The sequence below is a fragment of the Podarcis filfolensis genome (assembly GCF_964270895.1).
Source record: "Podarcis filfolensis genome assembly, chromosome: 3".
Taxonomy (NCBI): domain Eukaryota; kingdom Metazoa; phylum Chordata; class Lepidosauria; order Squamata; family Lacertidae; genus Podarcis; species Podarcis filfolensis.
Window position 1 is genome coordinate 100,508,941 of NC_139606.1, and position 21,539 is coordinate 100,530,479.

Genomic DNA, 21,539 nt, shown 5'->3' on the forward strand with positions numbered 1-21,539 from the left:
TGCCCCTCAATGAGGCCAAACTTAGATTCACAAAATGTTTAGGGGTATGCGTACCCCCAGAAAAAAGCACTGAATAAGAGAGATAAAAACTTATTTCTTCTGATTTTACCCACACTACACATCATTTAGTACACCTTCATCATATTACTTCTTACTCATACAGTATTTCCCCCCAAGCAAAGCAGATGAGAGATTGTGGCTGGCCATAACACGCAGTGGTATGTATGGATTTCTGTGTCTGTGTCTTCCTTGAGCTCCCAGGTCTTTTACCCATCAAATCCCAGGCCATCCTCTCTCTCACTTATTCCATGTTTTCATTGCTACCCAAACAACTCTGAGCTCATGCTTACATGTGCACAGTGTACAACTCGAATGATGTATAGTTTGTTTGTCTGATGTGCCAAAAATGGAAACCGCAACATGTACCAGCACTGGGAGCCCAGTGTCATGGCTGTGTAAGATTCCATAAACATGGGGAACTGGATCTAGTGAAGTGTGAGCAAAAGAAAATGTACTGTTTGTGCTGTTCTGCATGCAGGTGCACAGACCAGGCAAAGTCAAGCCCTGCTTGACCAGTGGATTGCAATGGGGAAGTTGAATCAACGGGTCTTAAAAGTGCTCCAGGTGACTTGAGTTGTGCCCTTTATGCAAAATGAGATGGTAGAAACAGGCCTTTTATCCAGAAAAAAATATCTGAATGCAGCTTTATTTTCTCTGCATGAAAGCCCTTGCATGAGTTGTTTGCATGAGAAACCTGAGCACTTCCTGTGGATGTCTATGTGTTAGATCTTGTCCCTGCAAGTTAAGGAAAGCATTTATAGCATTACACCTGCAAACAACTGTGGTCTTAGAATGCTGCTATCACAGGGCCAAAGGCCAAGCTTGCAGTTGTCTGTTGTTGAAGAGCTTCCAAATTATTTACTTTGAGAAGGGGGCGGGGTAACCCTCATTAGATAAGATTTTGGAAACATCTCTTGTTGTTTTGTCTGACAAAACAATTACTTCTAATTGATAAATGTGCACACATCTGCAAATGCTAAAGCTGGCCAGCTTGTAGTAGCAACGACAAAACAACAACAACAACAGAATTCCCTTTCTGTTAAATCCAGTGCAGAATCATATGATAGCTGAGCAGCTGTTTTCAGAGGGGTGTCTCTGTGCACCCTGACAAAAGTAGCACAACTTAAGCTGCTTCTCTTTTTCACCTAAGGGAGCTTCCCCAGCCTTGGACCTCCCAGATGTTTCATACTACAATTCCCATCAGCCCCAGGGAAGTGTAGTCGAAGTAAGGTTGCCATATGTCCTCTTTTTTCCAGGGCATGCCCTCTTTTTCATGGGTATGTAAAATGAGAGTCATCATAGAGATCCATAGTTTAAAAAAGTCGGCAAATGTGTCCTCTTTTTTGCTCTTCAAAATATCGCGACCCTAAGTCCAAGACATCGTCCAAAACATCGTGAGGACATCGTGAGGACTGAGGAAGGCTGAGCTAAGAAGTGATCATCTCTAGATATTCCAGTTCATGTTTCCCTTTGGCTTGACGTTTTGGTTCCACCAAAAGCCAAGGTTCCACCATAAGCCAAGGACTATAAAATAGCAACTCAGTATTAGACAAACTACCTAGATACTGAAGCCCTGCACTCTAGACCTTACCCACCGGATGTTGTGTAATTTCAGCATTTTGTTCTGCTTCGACGTAAAAGTTTCCAAAGAGGTAGCTTTACAAATCCGCTGCAGGAGAAACCGCTGCGATGCCTCGTGACAGCTTAAAGACGAACCCATTTAAAAGTTACTGTAAAATGTAAATATTAAGTTCAATGTGAAAAGTAGAACAGGACAACAGAACCACAGCCCACTCAGCCTTCAGTAAGTGGACCATTCTTAACCAATCCTCATACTTGACCAATGAGAGCATAAGGTGCACCTTGGATGCCTTGAAGTTCACTGAGCAAGTGTCTGGGACCCAAAGACATACAGGAACCACTGAGCCCTTGTGTTTAGCATTTGTGAAGTGATCAGACTTTGCTATCTGAAGCCCACCAAGATTAAACCAGCTTATTTCTTTGAGGTGCATTGGTGTATTATCAATGAAGAGAAGCTCTTGTGTAAGCCAAGCCAAGTTAAGCTGCAGGCTTCCCAGCTGTAGTGCATCCATTATATTCCTCTTTCGCTGCCTTTCCTTCAAAGACTCCAAGGAAACAAAAAAAGCTGAATACTTAAATACTTTTTCAACAGTCCTTCTTATTTCTTTTTATTTGTTGTTACTTTGCAAAAACCACTTCCAGACTCCCCACGGAGAAGTCCTCAGTCAAGGGAAAGCAGACTGCTATTTATATGTTCAGAATGCCATTAGGCCCAGCCCAAAGCAGGGCAGGGGGGCTGAATGGTCCCCCTTTTCTGCTTTAGGAAAGCAGCCAAGGGTGGAAGGATATGGAATTTGGACAGCAATCCATTTGGCCTTCCAGAATAGTTGCTTACACTTGGCAAATGTCAAAGCATCATACAATAGCAAGCCTTTTTCTTCTCTAGATAAACCCATTTATCCAAATGAATGGGAAGGCATTTAACACAGGGGTGAACAGTGTCTACGGGCCACTTCACACATTACAGTGCAACAAACTGAGGTTTGCTATCCCGTGTAAACTCAACAGGGAGCCACTATCAGTCATAGAATCAAAGAGTTGGAAGGGACCCTGAGGATCATCTAGTCCAACCCCCTACAATGCAGGAATATGCAGCTGTCCCTTACAGGGATCGAACCTGCAACCGTAGTGTTATCAGCACCACGTTCATCTTGTCCCCCTATTGCATCAGTGGCTCTCATGCCTGCTTTTTCACAAACTACTTGAACATAGGAACACGTTGGCTAAGTGAGGATTTGAACCCTAGTCTCCCACCTCCTAGTCCAACATTCTGGCCACTACGCTACATTGGCTGTCAAGATACAAGTGGTGGCAGTTTGCCCCATTCCCCCTGGTGGGGCTCCAATGCCTCACTCCAGCTTCTCAACCCCAGTGCAGTGAGCCACACTGGAGGCTGTTCCTGTCAGTATTTTAATAATTTGTTGGAAGCCGCCCAGGGTGTCTGGGGAGACCCAGCCAGATGGGCGGGGTATAAATAAATTATTATTATTATTATTATTATTATTATTATTATTATTATTATTATTATTATTTCTGTGACTGCGCTTATTGCATCACAAATGTGAGAAGCCCAAGGACAAGGCATATGGCCTGTTCGATAATCTGAGCTTGGTCAAAACAGCTTTGATCTCCATCATCATAAATAAACCAAGCATAGAACCAAGCCCAAATATTCTCAACGCTTCTGCAACCTTTCCATGGACCGCCTGACTGGGCATAGCGGGTCACCAGTGGACGACAGACCACTGTGCCCGCATGATACATGGCACACATGCAAATGTAATGTATGAAATGCTTTTCGAGAAAAGCAGCAAGAGAGCAAGCTAACCAAAGTTTTTATTACTTGTTTATTTTCTATGGAGGTTTAAACGATGAGCTAATGTTTGGCTACTAGTGTTTGTGTAATTGCATCCTGGTCCCACCTTGTTACATAAAATAGATCACGGTTTCTAGCTGTTCTGTTCATTCCCTCACATAAAACATGCTCTAGTAATTCATCATGGTTTAACAATCGGTTGCTCTTCCCTTGGAACTCTGGGAATTTCTAGCTCTGAAAGCAGAATAGTAGCTGTCTCTTAAGCACTCTTAGTACCCTTGACAAACTAGAGTGCCCAGAATTCTTTGGAGGAAGCCATTATTGTTTAATGTGGTGTTATAGTGTTTTAAATACATAGCTATACACCATACATTTAAAGCACATCCAGCACACATCGAAAGCACATGACTTCTCCCAAAGAACCCTGAGAGGTGTAACTTCCCCCTCAAGGAGTTACAATTTCCAGCATCATTAACCAATTACAGTTCCCAGGATTCTTTGGGGAAAGTTATGTGCATTGAATGTGCTTTGAATGTATTGTGTGTGCCCATTTGTTCTCCGCTCAGTTTGATGACAAGGAGTTCCCAGTCGTGTGGAAGATTATTGTCCAAACTGAACATGGTTATTATCCCCCTTCAGACATTCGGCACGCAGTTTGAGAGAGGAGCTGTCATGCACCAGGAACACCTGAAGAGGGCTACACTTGATGCAGAAAGCACCAAATTTAAAGCAGCGTCTTTTCCTATCTCACATACATGGGATCCTATGAAAATGTCACTCACTGTAGTGCCAGGTAACACCAGAGAAAATCTACCCTTCTGACAAATGGCTGGAATGATAGCGGGTCACTTAACAGGGCTGAAATGAATTTATTTATTTATTATAGGGAGTCCAAGGTCACATATATGGTTTTCCTCCTCCCCATTTTTATAGGCACAACAAACCTGTGAGATAGGCTAGGCTGAAAGGCTGCAGAGGTTAAAATGTTGACAGGAAGTTCATTGAAGATTGAGCATTTTCACCTCACAGCTAGGGAGAGGTTGGGTCCAGGGACACCTAGAAAACCTCACAGCTTAAAAAAGCAGTTTAAAAAACAATGTGGCTTTGGCCTCTATAAAAATAGAAGTGTTCAAGGGATACACATATCACAAAGCAGTTGATAACATGCTGTGGGAACATATACTGAGGGAGCCACAGATGGCCTTGGCGCCCTCATACATGTCCAGTGTGTTTGGAGATGTGCAGACCTCTCCTTATCTATATAGAGGGGAAAACAGGACTCCTGAGTGTATGCATGAATTATTATTATTTGGCTGCCCTATACCCGCAGGTCTCTGGGCAGTTCACAAGATAAAATCACAATATAAAAACACAAAATACATAATAATAAAAAAAAGCAACCCAAGGCCACATTCATGCCATACGTTTAAAGCACTGTGATACCACTTTAAACAGTTATGGCTTCCCCCAAAGAATTATGGGAGTTGGCTACGGATGCTCCTGCTCCCACCACAGAGCTGCAATCCCCAGGGGAAGATGGACTGGCTGTGGTTGTTAAACCACTCTGTGAGGGGTGTAGGGGTCTCCCGACAACTCTCAGCACCCTTAACAAACTACAGCTCCCAGAATTCTTTGGGGGAAGCCATGACTGTTTAAAGTGGGATCATGGCACTTTAAATATATGTCGTGAATATGGCCTCAACCATCACGCTGTTCACTTTCACCTCTGGCCCTGCTCACCATTGCACGTGGCCCCCAGAAGGCTCCCTATGAAGGGCATCAGCCCTCAGGATGGAGAAGGTTCCCAAGCTCTGCTGTAAGGCTTTGATTCTGTGCACATTTACTCGAGAGTATGGACCGCTGAACTCAGCGGGACTGACTTCCAGCTAAACCCACTGCAAGCAAATTGTTCATAGGATGTCCACATGTCGTATGCCAATGATTTGTTTTATTTGCTTGCTCGTTTGTTCTTTTAATTTGTATACTGCCCTTCATCTATAGATACAGTATAAAAGCACATAATACATAATAAAAAACAAGAGTTTATTATTAAATAAATAAACCCATATATTATTAAATAAATAAATCCATGTATTATTAAATAAATAAAGAAACCAAACTATTACTAAATAAATAAGCTGATATCCTACCCTTCCTCCCAGAGGTGTGCAGGGCAGCAAGCACCAAAATAATAAAGCAATTTAAAACAAAATAAAAAAGTTTAAAAACAGTTGCATCACATGCCCTCTCAGCTAATGATTTCAAGCCATCAAACACCTTGCTGAACAGGATTGTCTTTAAGTCAACTCCTGAGTCTTAATAATGAGAAAGTCTGAGGTGCCTAACCATCAGGGAGGGCATCCCACAAATGGGGACCCATCACTGAGGTGGCCCCGTCATGGGTCAACACCAACCAGGGCTGGCGCAGTATACAAACAGGCCCAACCCAGTGAATAAGAGGGGAAAGTTTGCAACTAGGTTTGTTTTCATAGAATTAAAGCAGCCGTGTTTTGTTCAGCTCTGACTCCTGCACCATAATCCAATTTGAACAGGTAACCTTTGGATTGTTCAGAATACTTATTATTGGCCTCTGCCCCTGTGCCCCAGTTGACCGCACCCATAATCCTCATACAGCTCAAAGGTAATTCTGTGCATTCTTATGCTTTTTATTACTTCCTGTACACCAGTATAATTACTCCTTTCAGGATGACATGCACAGGAATATCTTTCACTCATTCACAATTATCCTGGTAGCAAATGCTAAGGGCTTGTTTCTGAAGATGCAGCAATTTGATATTGCATCTGTCTTTCCATAAGGTCCCGGGTCTGGTTACAACAATATAAGTATGCAATCAAACACAAAGCATTTTTGTGATCATAAATATATAGACATTTGAATGATATATGACGTAATACCGTTTAATACATGAGAGCCCTAGACTAGGACTTGGGAAGGTAAAGGTAAAGGGACCCCTGACCATTAGGTCCAGTAGTGACCGACTCTGGGGTTGCGGCGCTCATCTCGCTTTATTAGCCGAGGGAGTCGGAGTACAGCTTCTGGGTCATGTGGCCAGCATGACTAAGCCGCTTCTGGCGAACCAGAGCAGCGCACGGAAACGCCGTTTACCTTCCTGCTGGAGCGGTACCTATTTATCTACTTGCACTTTGACGTTCTTTCAAACTGCTAGGTTGGCAGGAGCAGGGACCGAGCAACAGGAGCTCACCCCGTCGCGGGGATTCGAACTGCCACCTTCTGATCGGCAAGTCCTAGGCTCTGTGGTTTAACCCACAGTGCCACCTGCGTCCCGCAGGACTTGGGAAACCAAGGTTCAAATCGCCACTCAGCCAGGAAGCTTACTGCCTTGAGGCTCACTGCCTCTCAGCCAAACCTACCTCAGAGGGTTGTTGTGGAGATAAAATGGGGAGTGGGAGAATCATGTATGCTACCTCGAGTGCCTTGGTTAGAAAGGTGAGATATAAATGCAATAAATAAATATCTGAGAGAGAGAGAGAGAATTCTGCATGGTGTAATGATTAGAGGGTTGGACTACGACTCAGAAGACCCAGGGTTCAAATCCCCACTCAGCCATGAAGCTCACTGGGTGACCTTCTGTCTTTCAACCTTGCCTACCTCACAGGGTTGTTGTGAGTACAAAAATTGAGGAGTATTGGGGGAGCCAAGTAAATTGCTATGAGGTTCTGTGGCAAAAGGCTGGATATCAAGGTAATAACATTGCAATCTACCCGTTCTCCAGGCACAGAGGTCTGCAGCAAATCAGGGTTGCACGTCATGAAATGAAACCATTTCCACAACTCATACAGGAAAGAGATTTATATCAAGGTGGAAACCTTTAATGTAACTCTCCTAACAGTGCCAAGAGTGCTGTGGGGTTCTCCATCTGCCCACCCATGCAACCACAGACAGCCCAGGCCTACAGGAAATGAATATTAAGATGACCAGCATAATACAAGTCATTTGCCAGGGTGGTCCATAATCCCGGCTTCCTGTGGGCAGCTGAAGCATCAAACAGAGCCCCACACCCCGTGCCCAGTTGCAGCATAAAGATTTCACACACATGTCACTTCAGCATGTCGTGTTATTTATTTTAATATATTTTGCTCGAGCAAAACACCTCTTTTACAAGAGTGCCCTGACAGCAGTATAAAATGAATGCCTCTCTTGGGGAACAACGGTTTCTTTAGATCTTGCTTTCAAGTACCGTAATTTTCGCTCCAAAACACGCACTTTTTTGCTCCTAGAAAGTAAGGGAAAATGCCTGTGCGTGTTATGGAGCGAATGCACGGATCGGAGCCATGGCTGCCATCAGTCAAGCAAAGCGGGAGCCGCTTACACACTCTACGAGGCTCTCGCTTTGCTTGCTTTAAAGCGACCTGGAGCCGGGGAGGAGGGAGGGAAGGAGAGTCATGGCAGCAAAGCCGGCAGCAGCCGCTTACACGGGAGGAGGGACGGAGCTAGCAAAAGTCCGTGCGCTCTCTAAACAGAGCAGTGAGGCTGCAGAGGGATGGCAGGAAAGATAAAATTTAAGCAACCAGCAGCAAAATAAAACCAACCTCGAGCTCTGAGCCAGCGCAGTGAAAACCAGGAAGTAAAAAAAAAGGCTGGGGAGGGCATGAGGGAGAGGGGGAAACTTCGCAAATCCCCGCGTCTCAGCTGATCCGCGGGGACGGAGCAGCTTATTTTCAGGCAGGATAGATTTGAGCATTGTCTGGGTCCTAGTGCCCCTACCGCTTTTTTGTGCTCCATTCTATTGCTGCTGGTGGCTGCTTATATTCAGGCTGCAAGGAGGAGCGCTTTTACACAGCTAATGGCGAATCCCCTGCAATCCAAGTCCTCCTCACTTGCTCAAATCTATTCTGCCTCAAAACAAGGAGCGGAAGGAAAAGGCTGCAAACTGTTAAATGGAAAAAAAACCCAGGCACAGGGCAAATACCTTAAGTATACCTTTAAAGCAACAGTGCTCTTCCCCCCCCCCCCCCAGCTCGCAGAAAAGCTCCTTCTCCACACACCCCACGCGTGCTCCTTGTCCCTTGAGTTCTTTTCCTTCCCTCCCCACTTAAAACGTGGTTACAAAGCATGGATCCACATGGATCCTCAGGATTTTTGCATTGGGCTACCCCAAACTCACTGTCAGATCACATGTCTGTGGCCACAGCATGAACCATAAAAATCATACATCCACTGTTTCGTTTAGAATATTTTTTCCTTGTTTTCCTCCTCTAAAAACTACATGCGTGTTATGGTCAGATGCGTGTTATAGAGCGAAAAATACGGTAATATATTTTCTGCAACATGGGCCCCCTATACACAATGGAATAGCACTGGTGCAACTGAACACCACCAGTGGGTTTCTTTTCTTTTTTAAAAAACAACGCTTTAAACATCAGTATAGCAATGGGGAAAAGGTATTATTCGCCGAGTTAATGCAACACAATCACAAAGTGCAAGGATGGGGTATCTACGTCCCCCCATATGTTATCAGACTCCAACTGCCATCAGTCCCAGCCAGCATGGCCAGTGATCAAGGATGATGGGAGCTGGACCCCAACATTTTGCACACGGGTAGCCAACGTGGTGGTATCCAGATGTTGCTGACCCATGTTGACTGATGGGAGTTGGAGTCCAAAGACATGTGGAAAACAATATGTTAGCTACCCCACATTCAGAAGGCCACAGATTTCCCACCCTAGTGCTGGATCATAAATGCAAGGCACAGTGCAATGCAGAAGCCAATTATGTTCTTCCTCATGTCTACTTCCATAGGAAGATGAGAAGAAGGTTCAATGGTGGGCAGTACGAGAGAGATCATCACCACCTCCACCAGGAGATCACATTCTGGAGACCACATTTATTTCCAGAGAAGCCCACTAGCTCTGTACACAGGGATAACGACCTCAATATTCGTCCTAAATATTAGATATAGATGCCTTTTGTTCCGAAAAAAGAGAAGTGCCTGTTTATCTTGCGTTGGCCATACAATATTCTAATTCTTTTTGAGATTTAGGAATGGTGGAGACCATGAAGGGGGACAAAATTCAGAGGAAGGTTTAGTGCAGGGATAGACAATGTGATGTTCTGAAGGAGCGTCTTACCCCCATCATCCAGCCCAGACACTGAGGTCCAGCTCTGAGGGCCTTCTCATTGTTCCCTCACTGCGAGAAGTGAGGTCACAGGCAGAGGGCCTTCTCGGTAGTGCCTCCTGCCCTGTGGAACGCCCTCCCATCAGATGTCAACAAAATAAACAACTATCTGACTTTTAGAAGACATCTGAAGGCAGCCCTGCTTGGAAAGTTTTTAATGTTTGATGTTTTACCATGTTTTTAATATTCTGTTGGGAGCCGCCCAGAGTGGCTGGGGAAACCCAGCCAGATGGGCAGGGTATAAATAATAACTTATTATTATTATAAATTATTATTATTCTCCAGATGTGGTGGACTGCAACTCCCTAAGCCCCAGCCAATTTGGGCAGCGGACAAGGATGGTGGGAGTTGTAGTCTGAAACATCTGGCGAGCCCCACCTTGGCTATTCCTGGTTTACTGTAACATATAGTTTAGTCTTGAGCATATGGATGCGAGGATATGGGTACCCTGTGTGAATAGGTGGCCTACAACTATAATATCTGAGGAGGTAAATGATGCCTTCAAGATTCTATAGCTTGTCAGTGGTTACTGCTTTGGGACATCATTTTCAAACTCTGCATGAGGCTAGAAACAGAAGGCACTGTCTTGCACGGAGCCAGGCCACTGGTCTTGCACTGAGGGGCAGTGGGGATTCAGACAGAGGGTCTCTCCCACCGCTACCTGGAGATGCTGGGAACTGAATCTAGGAGCAAAGCAGATGTTCTGCCGCTGATGAGCTACAGATTTTGAAAAAGCCAAACTGTGACTTTGTCTCTCATGCCTGCGAATCATTAATTCAGCTTTAGGCTGGTCAGAATTGTGCCAGGGCTTCAGAAGGAGTAAACACTGAAAAGAGAAAAACACCAGACAGCCCCAATTAGATAAATCCCTGAAGCAAAGAAGGAGGGGAGGAAGGTCATTGTTTTCTCTTGTTGCTGGCACAATGCATCACAGTGTGGAGCTAAAATTGCTATTTTGATGCATTCGGTTGGGACTATGCTGGATTTCCTAGGCTCGGAGCACTGATTGCTTTGCATTTTTAAATAAACTTCCCACAATAGCTGTCTTCTCGCCTCCCTCCCCTCCTCCCCTTCGTCCCTCTTCCCCAATGAAACCCTAGAGCACCCCTGACATTCAAGTGCGGTGCCACCACATTTATCACACCTACGGGCTTTGAAGTCTGCCAAAGGTCAGCATGAAAAAGAAGAACTGGGCCGGCATTGTCATTCATAATCTGGGGCAGCAGGGGCTGCTCGCCTCAGAAGGGGCACCCCCCTCAAAGGGAAGCATGTTGGCATGCTTGCGGAGCGCCAGTTAAGGGCCTCCCCGCTGCCCGAGCCCTGCAGCTCTTCAGCGACAGATATTCCGAAACGTATTCTCTGAAAACATTGCAGTGTCGGTTACAACTTGCCATGCCAGGCGGACAAAACAAACACAACAGGTGTGAGCTGTGAAAGCAAAGGGCACGGCCGGCAGAATACAAGTGTATCCTGGCATAAGGAACCTGCGGTTTGCCTACCTCAGGGGGAAGGGATGGCTGTGCAGATGTTGGCCCCACTCTGCATGGCCAATGGTCAGGGATAATGGGAGCTGTAATCCAACAACATTACATTCCTTTGTTTTTTATTATTTTTTAAAATGTATTTTTATTAAAGATTTTCTTGATTTACAAAAGTACAGTATGTGCAATGTATCTCATATTTTTTCCCCCATGTAACATTTTTACAAATCAGTTTCATTTGTTGGGACATTAGGAAGACAAGGGGGAAAGAGGTGGGGGGAGATGGGGGTGGGGTTGGGTGGCAACGTTTCTATTATACTTCATATATGTGGGGTTTTGTGTCAGCATCGCTTGTGCAGGCTCTCTGCTGTTCACTTGTGTTCCTTTGGTGGTGAGAGAGGTTGGGATTGGCCTAGGGTGTTGTTAAGTTGTGGGCGAACATATCAGACGACACAGCGATTCTTCAAACAGCTCTTGTTTATTTCAGAGGCCAGAACTGAACTGAACTGAAGAGCTCAGTCAGCCTGCTTATATAGAGCTCCAGAACAGCGTAACTGTTGCAACTTTCTAAAACTATCGAATCACTGAACGTCACTTTCGATCCTTCATTTGCATAACTATCTACAGTTTCCCCCTGCTGGCCCAGGGTGAGACTTCAGTACATAACAGGTGTGGTTGTTCATTTGTGGTTGGCTGTGGTGATCTTTGTTTTCATGTTTGAGTGGGTGGGTGGGTGTTTTGGATCAGGTTAGCCATATTGATTTGTATGCTGTTGGTGGATTTTTGTCATTGTCTTGTTGGGCTGTGTGTGAGATAAAGGGGAGTCTTCTTCTATTTGTCCCCGTGTCAGTTTCAGTTTATTGGTTAATTTTTCTAGTAAGGCTGTTTCCCATACTATTTGGTACCATTGGTCCATGCTTACTCCTGACAGGTCTCTCCAGTGTCTGATTATGATGCTTCTGGCTGCTGAAAGTAGGTGTGTTATGAGTTCTTTGTGGTGTGAGTGGGCATTATTGTCTTGGAAGATGTTTAGTAAGGCCAATTCAGGGGTGAGTTCTAATAATTGCTTGGTTATTTTACATATTTCTCGTATGGTTGTTGTCCAGAAAGTTTGATTTTGGGGCACTCAGATGGGCAGGGAAAGAAGAAGAAGAAGAAGAAGAAGAAGAAGAAGAAGAAGAAGAAGAAGAAGAAGAAGAAGAAGAATGGGGGCAGGGAAAAGAGATGTATTTTACCACATTTCTCACATTTTACCAGCAGCAGCAACAACAACAATTTATACCCCACTCATCTGGCTGGGTTTCCCCAGCCCTCTGGGCGGCTCACAACAGAATATTAAAAACATGATAAAACATCAAATATTAAAAACTTCAGACATCTTCTAAAAGTCAGATAGTTGACTTTTAGTTGATCCCCCTATCTTCTCACTGTTCTCAGAACGGCTTAAAAATCAGCTCCTCTTCCCAGGGAGCTCTGAGAATTGTAGATATGTGAAGAGTACAAAGTCTCCTAAAAACATGCAGCACTTTTAAAAAAACAAACAAACTACAGTTCCCAAGACTTTTGGGGCGAAGTTGTGATTGTTTGAAATGGTACAATAGCTCTTAAATGTATGGTTTAATAATACCATTTTTTTACTGTTGGTACAGATAGGACCACTATACCTGAAACTTTACCTTCCCTCATAAACTTTACACCAATCCCTATCATGACAGAACATCATTCAGGTTTAAAGGTAAAGGTAAAGGGACCCCTGACCATTAGGTCCAGTCGTGACCGACTCTGGGGTTGTGGCACTCATCTCGCTTTATTGGCTGAGGGAGCCGGCGTACAGCTTCCGGGTCATGTGGCCAGCATGACTAAGCCGCTTCTGGCGAACCAGAGCAGCGCTCGAAAACACCGTTTACCTTCCCGCCAGAGCGGTACCTATTTATCTACTTGCACTTTGATGTGCTTTTGAACTGCTAGATTGGCAGGAGCAGGGACCGAGCAACAGGAACTCACCCTGTCGCAGGGATTCGAACTGCCGACCTTCTGATCGGCAAGTCCTAGGCTCTGTGGTTTAACCCACAGCGCCACCTGCGTCCCTCATTCAGGTTTACTCACCTACAAAGGTTAGGAAAGTGGTTCTTCGAGTGATGGCCTTTCCTGTGGCTGTTCTCTCGTTTTGGAGTTTCTTCTTTTTACTCACCTCTTAAGGCACCCAGCAAAGGATCCTGTTCAAACCAGCCACCGAAGGCTCAGGTTGCAGTTGTGATCTTGTTTACACCCATCCACTTTCTCAGCTTGGCTTTTTTGAGTTTGGCTTTTGGACCGCCATAAATATTCTCCTGCCTTTTTATTTGCTTTAGGGGTTTTCTTTTGTGCCAGTGTGCCTCTTTATCATGGGTAGGCAAACTAAGACCTGGGGGCCGGCCCAATCGCCATCTAAATCCGGCCCATAGAATGTGTCCTTTTATTTAAAATGCATCTCTGGGTTATTTGTGGGGCATAGGAGTTCATTCATTATTTTTTTCAAAATATAGTGCGGTCCCCCCACAAGGTCTGACGGACAGTGGACTGGCCCCCTGCTGAAAAAGTTTGCTGACCCCTGCTCTTTATCATACAGTAGTACCTCGGGTTAAGAACTTAATTCGTTCTGGAGGTCCATTCTTAACCTGAAACTGTTCTTAACCTGAAGCACCACTTTAGCTAATGGGGCCTCCCACTGCTGCCACGCCGCCGCCGCCGCACGATTTCTGTTCTCATCCTGAAGCAAAGTTCTTAACCCAAAGTACTATTTCTGGGTTAGCGGAGTCTGTAACCTGAAGCGTCTGTAACCCAAAGCGTTTGTAACCCGAGGTACCACTGTATTTGCTGCTTTATTTCGTTCGTGACACCTTTGATGTTTTTTAGGAACATCAGTGAAGCTGCCATGAACACCACAGACATAGATATATATCTGGTGGAAAAGTTGCACATAACTTGGTACAAAAAAAAGGAAATAAATATCCTCATGGCACTCTTTCATCTCTGCATGATTCAAGTTTACTGCTTGAGTAATTTGTACCCAGGTGAGCTGTAGGAACGGGGACGTCCTAAGCATATCCAGCACCATGGTGCAAAGCTCCCTCCGGCGCCCCCCACCCCCGTTTCCCAGGTATTTAGGGAGGACGGCACTGCTGACGGGGCTGGAGGAGGTGGGCAGCAGCTGGAGGGCAGCTCCTCCGGCGGAAAAGAGGCGGAGTGTTAAGTTGTGGGTGAACATATCAGACGACACAGCGATTCTTCAACTGCTCTTGTTTATTCACAGGCCAGAACAGAACTGAACTGAAGGGTTAAGCCAGCCTGCTTATATAGAGCTCCACTAGAACGCAACAGTAACCATTTTCTGTAACTATCCAATCACTGAATGTCACTTTCAGTCCCTTATTTGCATATGTGGACCTGAGTGAAAACTATCTACAGTATCCCCCTGCTGGCCCAGGGTGAGAACTTCAGTACATAACATGGAGGCTCAGTGCAGCACGGCGGAGGCGGGCAAGGGTGGCGAGCTGATGCCAGGAGGCGCCACATCCAGCCTCCACCTCTTCCCTGGCGCCTTCCAGAACTTGGCGCCCCTGCACCCCGTGCCACTAGCCTCTATGGGTAAGACGCCCCTGTGTAGGAACAGGGGTGAAGTTGCTGCTGTAGAGGTTTAGCTGCCTCATGGATATGTACGGTAATTTTATTTTGCTCAACTGCACCATTTCAGATATTGGTCGTCCCCTGGTGACAACCCTTTCCCGGAATCCCATGTGGCCTCTCCAGGCAGCAGCAGTGAATGGTCAGTGGCGGTTGGCGGCAAATGCAAGCCATCCGCCATTTTGAATTTCCCTTGGTGATCCAGTGTGGTGCTTTTCTGGTGCATTGAGGAAACAGGAGAAATGGGCAAGAGGCTGAATCAGGGCCAGGAAAGATGAGGCCACTGCCTCAGATGGCAGAAGCATCTCAAGTAGCACATCCCCGGCTGTCCTGCCCCGCCATCCACGCAAATTTTGGCCCAGATCACCATCTGCACCGATGGCGGTGGCACTTCTCACAGCAGGGCATGTGGCAAAGGCAGAGAAGGAGGTGGTAGGTAGTGGTGGGAGTGGCGGCAGTGGCAGGGCAGAGAGGCACTTCCCATTTGTTCTTCAGTGGCAAGAAAGGATTTGCCACCCCAAATACTCAGCAGGCCTCAGCAGTGTGGCTGACCTGCATTCAGACTTCAATTTAGGAAAAATATAGGAATTTGCCTTGAACCAAGTCAGATTGCTAGTCCATCTAACTCAGTATTGCTGACACTGGCTGGCAGTGGCTCTCCATGGTTTCAGAGGCTACGGTGTTTGGCAGCCCTATCTAGAGATACCAGGGATTGATCCTGCAATCTTTTGCATGCAAAGCAAATGCTGAACCACTGAGCTATCGCTGTTCCCCTTCAGTTTAGGAACTGCATGATTGAAATAATAATAATAATAATAATAATAATAATGGCAGCTGCCCCATATTTAAAGCAAAAAAATCATGTGCACACAGAACTAGGAAGATAGATCTAATGCTTAGTGGTAAGAATAGAATCCCATTTTAACATTCTCCATGAAGGCCTGCTAAATCCTGCTGAGCCTCCAGCTCTACTGAAGTCCTACATCAAGCCCTTGCTAAAGTCAACAAAGACTTGTTTGTTTCAGTTTTATTAGCTGCCTTTATTTCTGTGGTGTAACGTGGTTGGAGGAGAGAAGAAAAATATGTTGGAAATATAGTGCAGCTTGAAGTAGAAGCAACATGCATAAACATGTTTTTAATCAGTTATGCAAATAAGTCCAGAGAAGTTGCTAACCCTCAACAATTTTTGTACAGTCATACCTCGAGTTGTGAACGTGATCCGTGCGGGAGGCACGTTCGCAACCCTCAGCGTTCGCAACCCACAACGCCACGTCTGTGCACACGCATGACACGATTCGGCGCTTCTGCGCATGTGCCGAAACCCGGAAGTAACCCATTCCGGTACTTCCGGGTTTGGTGCGGTCCGTTACCCGAAAATGTGCAACCCGCAGCGTTCGCAATCCGAGGTATGACTGTATTTGTATTTTGCATTTTTTAGCCTTTAAAAAAAAATCCTGCCTGGTTGCCTACAGTAGTTCTTACTCGCCACAGGTGACCAAAGTGGGCGTGCACAAACTTAGCTTCTAAGTCATAGAATTGTAGAGTTGGGACCCTGAGGGTCATCTAGTTCAACTCCCTGCAATGCAGGAATCTCAGCTAAAGCATCAATGACAGATAGTCATCCAACCTCTGCTTGAAAACCTCCACTGAAGACCACCACCTCCTGCGGGAGACCGTTCCACTGTCAAACAGCACTTACTGTCAGAAAGTTCTTCCTGGTATTTAGTTCTGCCCGGATACTGAGGTCCAGTGCCAAGGGCCTTCTGGCAGTTCCCTCACTGTGAGAAGCCAAGTTACACCAGATGTCAAAGAGAACAAGAACTACCAGACTTTTAGAAGACATCTGAAGGCAGCCCTGTTTAGGGAAGCTTTTAATGTTTGACGGACTACTGTATTTTAATATTTTGTTGGAAGCCGCCCACAGTGGCTGGGGAAACCCAGCCAGATGGGCGGGGTATAAATAAATTATTATCATTATTATTATTATTATTATTATTATTATTATTATTATTATTATTATTATAGTTGGAATCTCCTTTCTTGTAAGTTGAAGCCATCAGTTTGCATTGTTGGATAGAGCAAATTGCAGTTGACCAACATAGTAGTACAGTAATAGGATGGGATAGAAATATTGAAAATAACTAAACAAATATTTTGAATGCCTTCTTTATTCATGTCAGTGAATTCACCTCCGTCCCATCTGCCAATTTTTGGAAAGAAATGGTGGTGAATCTTCCCAGAGCTTGTGGTCATCATGATCCATGACGCAAAACACATCCATATATTGTGCAGATATACACATAATCAAAGCGCATAGGGTATCGATTCCTTAAGAACAGCCCTATGCACTACACTGTGAAATGTAATCAGTCAAGTTACATATTTAATTCCTCTTATCCTCATTGCACGTCTTCCATTACCTTCTTCTTTGCATCTTACATTATTCTTTTGTTATTGTCATTGAAGTGTGCTGCTTGGTCATTTAAGGGCTTAAAGCAGGCACCCCCACACTGCTGTCCTCCAGCTGTTTTGGACTGACGTCATAGGCCCAAGATGGGGAAGGCTGATTTAAAATTGTTGCTGTTGTTGTTTAGTTGTGTCCGACTCTTCGTGACCCCATGGACCAGAGCACGCCAGGCACTTCTGTCTTCCACTGCCTCCCGCAATTTGGTCAAACTGATGTTAGTAGCTTCTAGAACACTGTCCAACCATCTCGTCCTCTTCTCCTTGTGCCCTCAGTGATTTAAACTAGCAGCAGCAAAAATGCTCCTAATGCACAAGCTACTGTTTTTTTTAATTCACAGATTACCACTTTCACAATAGATTGCAAGCCTGACCAACAGCATTCCTCAGGGTCGGCTCAAGACATTTTGGCACCTGAGGTGAACCACAAAATGGATTCCACCACCACCAGGGAAGAAGGAATGAGTGAAGATCTACATCAGGAAAAAGGTGGGAATAAAGATCAACATTGGGAACAAGGAGGGAGGGAGGAATCAAATCATCATTACTTGATAACTGAAGTGGGACTTTGGTAATATGGTGCCCTGAGTGAGGACAAAATTTGGTGCCCCCTCCCCAATATTTCTTATTTCCAGTCATTTCTTTTGGTTGTTTTTTAATGGATCTTCTCAGTAGGTACCATGATGATGATGGTGGTGGTGATGATGATGATGATGATGATTTTGCACCCTTCCAGCTCAGTGTCCAATATGGGGGAACCACCTGCACCACCCTAAATCCGGCGCTGGCATGAATCTGGCCTAGGTGAGGTACTCTTGCTTCCTGGCAGAGCACATCCTGAAGTTTCTACAGTCGTACCTTGGTTTTCAAACAGCTTAGTTCTTGAACGTTTTGGCTCCAGAACGCCGCAAACCCGGAAGTGAGTGTTCCGGTTTGTGAACTATTTTTGGAAGCTGAACATCCGACAGGGCTTCCGTGGCTTCTGATTGGCTGCCGGAGCTCCCTGCAGCCAATCAGAAGCCACACATTGGTTTCCGAACATTTTGGAAGTCAAGCAAATTTCTGGAACAGAGTCTGTTTGACTTCCAAGGTACGACTGTACTTTCAGTTACTTACAGTGAAATGGTATTATTAATAATACTTATCATCCCCTTCAGAATGCTATGTCATTGTTCACTTTTCTTCATCGGTAACTGCTCTGGTCTTCAGAAAAGCTGCAATTTGACAGAATCAAATTCACAAAGAAAGCACTGTGAGAAAAAACCCATCCAGAGCAAACCTACCATCAGTGCAGACCCTAAAACAGTCTGGCAACAAAAGCGGAATCCAACATGTAGGCCAAATTGATAGGCAGAAAACACTACCCAGGCCTCTTAACCACAAGCTGCTGATACCAGACTTGATGCCTGGAGTTTACAACGGTCAAGGGAGCCATGTGTTGCGCACCGACACAGTTGCTGCTCTTAATTCTTCTGGCACACAGTCCCCAAAGGACACATATAGCCTGTAACCAAGAAAGTGTTTAGTGTCTAGTTAGGGCTGAAAACTGATAGGCACACACAACGTTGGGTGCCAGCCATTTGCTTCTTGGGAACGAAGGAATGATAAATTTGGGAACTACTAAGAGGAAGATATCTGCTGCGGCTGTGTACACACCATACATTTAAGCATACAGGCACCTTAAAGAATCCTGGGAACTATAGTTCACACACCCCACAGAGCTGCATTTCCCAGCACCCTTAACAAACTACGGTTTACAGGATCCTTTGGGGAAGGGAGATGAGCTTCAGATTTTGGTGTGTACACAGCCTTCATGTCTCAAGTTTGTGCTGGTCGGAGGTATGAAAAGACAAGTCCTTATTTCCAACTCATGGATAATATTTCCCTCATTGACAGGACCTGTCCGTACTGTCGGCTGGCATGAAGTAAAGAGGTGACGCAGCAGGCTTGTTATTTTCCATGACATGAAGGAACAGAAGGGAGACCAGGACTCTGCTGGGTGAGGGGAAACATGGTGGCATGAGAAGAAATGTACAACAAAGCAGAACAAAAACGAACTTGAGTCTGTAGTTTTAAAATGCTTAGTTTAAAATGCCAGCCATTGAGATCTATTAGGTGGCTGGGCATGTGGGAAAGGGCCTCTTCAGCGGTGGCCCCTGTCCTTGTGGAATTCCCTCCTTGGGGTGGTCCATATGGCCAGTACTCTACTGTGGCATTCATTTTATTCTACAGCGGCTATGTTGTGGCTTATGGTTTTGACGTTTATTAACGGGGCTCAGTACAACAAGGTGACAGAAGCCTCTTGTTTAATCAAAATTTGGAGCTAAGCCCTCGTGCTTAGCTAGACTGATGACTGGGAGTGGCTGTAACACTGGTCCTGAAAGACCTACATTGGCTCCGAGTACGTTTCCGAGCACAATTCAAAGTGTTGGTGCTGATCTTTAAAGCCCGAAATGGCCTCAGCCAGTACACCTGAAGGAGCGTTTCCAACCCCATAGTTCAGCCTGGACACTGAGGTCCAGCTCCGAGGGCCTTCTGGCAGTTTCCTCACTGCGAGAAGTGAAGCTACAGGGAACCAGGCAGAGGACCTTCTCAGTAGTGGAGCCCGCCCTGTGGAACGCCCTCCCACCAGATGTCAAAGAGATAAACAACTATCTGACTTTTAGAAACATCTGAAAGCAGCCCTGTTCAGGGAAGTTTTTAATGTTTTATCTTTTATCGTGTTTTTAATGTTCTGTTGGGAGCCGCCGAGAGTAGCTAGGGAAACCCAGTCAGATGGGCAGGGTATAAATAATAAATTTAATATTATTATAAAATTATTGTTGTAATAATCTTCTCCTAGGAGTCTTCTCAGGTGGCATTTTGTTGTGGAATTGGTGCTGCTCCAGCCCTGAAGTTGTTTTGCAGTGTCCACACGATGTTATCACCATCCAAAGCTACCTTGCGGACTCCCGCCCCATCAAGTCTGGTATCCCGCCCTATCGATCGATCAAGTTGATCGATCACCACAGTTTCCATGCATTCAGTTATGTGGACCCAACCCTGATCGGCCCAAGCTTGTGGAACACCCTCCTGAGGAGATTAGACTGATATTAGACACGTATCTTCTTTGCTGAACTTTATGCACATGACTAAGGGCTCACCCATCCTTTGCTTGTCTCATGCCTTGAAAACACAGGACTGAGAGGTTTCCCACTTCAGCATGGGTCCCAATGGTTAAGAACAGTCTGGTTTAAGAACGATTTGGTTTACAAACTCCGCAAAACCAGAAATTGTGTCTTGGTTTGAGAACTTTACCTCGGTCTAAGAATGGAATCTGAATGGTGAAAGGGCACCAGCGGCAGGAGGCCTCATTAGGGAAAGGGCGCCTCGGTTTAAGAACGGTTTTAGTTTAAGAATGGACTTCCAGAACGGATTAAGTTCGTAAACCAAGGTACCACTGTATTGTTTTATTGCCTTGTGGATTGCTTTTATGCACATTGCTTGGAAATGCAAATGATTAAGCAGGATATAGAGACCTTAAATAAGCAAACAAACAAACAGGCACCACTCTCTTTATCTCGAGAGGCAAGCCTATGAAGGCCACGTTTCACCAGAATCCATGCAATATCCTATGCTTCCCAATCGTCGTATTTCTAAAGCAATTGGCATATAGTGAGTGGAGCAGTTTATAAGGTAATGATGGATGGCTGTTTCCTCATGTAAACAAATGGCCCTATCTTCATCTTTGCCTCCCAGTGAATCAATATTCTGTTGTTTCACTGCTGAAAACTTCTGTAGATCAGTCAATGGAAGAACCATAGTTGGAGTGAATGTTTCTGCTTCATTATATCCTAGTCTGTTTCAAGTCTGGCATCCTGTTTGTGTACTTGGTACTGCAATCTTGCTCTGAGCCCTGCGGGTGAGATAGACCAGCACTCTGATCAGGGCAACAATGCATGTCTAAAAAGGTAAAGGTTAAGGTACCCCTGACCATTAGGTCCAGTCGTGGCCGACTCTGGGGTTGCGGCGCTCATCTCGCTTTATTGGCCGAGGGAGCCGGCGTACAGCTTCCAGGTCATGTGGCCAGCATGACTAAACCGCTTCTGGCAAACCAGAGCAGCGCACGGAAACGCCGTTTACCTTCCCGCTGGAGCAGTACCTATTTATCTACTTGCACTTTGACGTGCTTTCGAACTGCTAGGTTGGCAGGAGCAGGGACCGAGCAACGGGAGCTCACCCCATCGCGGGGATTCGAACCGCCGACCTTCTGATCGGCAAGTCCTAGGCTCTGTGGTTTAACCCACAGCGCCACCCGCATCATTCAGCAGTAAACT

The 21,539-nt window shown here is 45.4% G+C and overlaps 1 long non-coding RNA gene across 1 annotated transcript; it reads left to right on the forward strand.

The window, feature by feature from the left end:
- Positions 1 to 17,568: 17,568 nt before the first annotated feature.
- Positions 17,569 to 19,261, forward strand: LOC310758236. Its single transcript, XR_014545658.1, has 3 exons — positions 17,569 to 17,712; positions 17,896 to 18,027; positions 19,120 to 19,261. It is a non-coding gene; the product is annotated as an uncharacterized lncRNA (long non-coding RNA).
- Positions 19,262 to 21,539: the final 2,278 nt, after the last annotated feature.